A 1,835-nucleotide genomic window follows, 5' to 3' on the forward strand; every position below is an offset into this window, starting at 1 on the left:
GGGAACCACTGCGAGATCTGCATTGCTAGCTTCACCAAGTAGTATGTCAACAATATTATTCTTATCTTCATGTCTGGATCTGCTGGCAATTTCTTGCGGGTCGATGATGACATAATCTGTCCGTCTTCAGTCCTTGGACACTGCTGTCTGCCTCAACTGATTGGACACCAACAATGTTTGCCTCAACCCAAAGTCATGCATCTCTTCAATGAGAACATTGATATCCTCCAGGATCCTACAAAGCTTACTACCCATTCTGTGACTGAACACAACACGGTTGTGAGTAGGGAAGAGTTTTATCACATCAAATCCAAACTTTTTGTAGTGTCCATTCTTCCTGGCTTCACGGCGAAGTGCTTCGTATTTGAATTCATCGAAGACTTCATTTGCCTCATAGGCTACTCTCTTGAGCTCCTGGAGCCAGGCTTTCGCCCCTTCTCTGTTGGCCGTCGCCTGCTCCTCGGCGTCAGTGATGACGTCTAGGATGATAGGAAGCCTGCGTTTCAGAATCCTATGTTGCTTCTCCATTCCCTCCATCAAATTGTACTCATCGAGGAGATAGCTGGACGCCTTGTCCTTCAGCATGGACACCAGTGGACGGATCGCCATGGTGACCACCAGCTCCGCCATTGTAACACTTACGGACAACACACGTGCACTGCAGAATTTAATGGGGGAGACAAAGTTGTTAGCAAGACTTGTAATTTTTTTTTGCAGGAAGCAAGACTTGTAATCTGTGCTGTCTAAATCTGAGCTTTGCTGAACCTATTTGTGAAATGTTCCATCAATTTTTCGAAATTTATGAATCTACACCCTGAAAAAAAACTAAAATGAAATCTACACCCTGAACCAGTTACAAGTCTTGTGAGGAAGACGTGTGTAAATATAGCTTGAGTGCTTGACATCTGTTCTTTAACCAGTTATAACTCGAAATCAAATATTGCAGCGATAGTTACCTTCACAAGCTTGCTCCTGAGAAACCAGGACCAGCAACGCAGCAACAGCGAGGAAGACGTGGTCCTGACCGGCACGTGGAAGCCGAGGGGCTCCCGCGCTGTAGCAGCAGCAGCAGCAGTACCCAGAACCTTGCCGGCACCGACACAGAGACGTGGAACCAGGCGTTTGCTCTGGTGAAGCTAGTGTGAGATTTCTGGCCGGCACCGACGCAGAGACGCAGCGCGGATACGTGGGCATGAGATTTCTATGAGTAGCAAAGCTTTTGGAAGCTGGGAATAGGATTCGGGAAAGCAGCTAAGCTCTTCTTTCGAAAAGAATTCAGGGAGACAAGCATGTGATCTGTGGGAAAGGAATTCGATTCTTTCTTTGGCAAAGAGGAAAGGAGACGGATGGATGGGGTCATGCGGTTGGAGGAATTTATTGGCATCAAAGCCAAATTTTAGTGCCAATCCTCCTCTCTCTATCTAGATATTATTTCTAGGCAATACTCTCTCCTCCCAGGTTTGCCAGGTTGCTAACTAGACCTGAAAACATTTATCAGGCTTCTAGGTGCATTTATGTACTTTTTCGTATTTTTCTTGTCTTATTTTGCTTCTATCATCCTTTTGTTTCCTTTTATTTGTTTTCCTTTCTGAAATTATTTTTCTTAATCGTTTTAATAGTTATTGTGTAGTTCTTGGCGTGTTTCCCTAGCTGCTAATGGAACTGTAGTTATCTTACAGATGGTTTGTCGGTGGGATCAGGTATTTTGGAGGAGACGTGCTCTGTCCTGTGGGGAAGGAATTTGATCCTTTCTTCCTTGGAAAAAGGAGGATGCTCTTCTTTGGCAAAGAGGGCTTCTTTGGAAAAGGGGATGCTGACGGATGGGTTGGGGTCAT

The 1,835-nt window shown here is 45.2% G+C and overlaps 1 pseudogene; it reads right to left on the reverse strand.

Moving 5' to 3' along the window:
- The window catches only part of LOC119315582, a 5,669-nt pseudogene extending 4,509 nt beyond the window's left edge, over positions 1 to 1,160 (reverse strand).
- Between the last annotated feature and the right edge of the window lie 675 nt (positions 1,161 to 1,835).

Source organism: Triticum dicoccoides, chromosome 1B, assembly GCF_002162155.2.
Source record: "Triticum dicoccoides isolate Atlit2015 ecotype Zavitan chromosome 1B, WEW_v2.0, whole genome shotgun sequence".
Taxonomy (NCBI): domain Eukaryota; kingdom Viridiplantae; phylum Streptophyta; class Magnoliopsida; order Poales; family Poaceae; genus Triticum; species Triticum dicoccoides.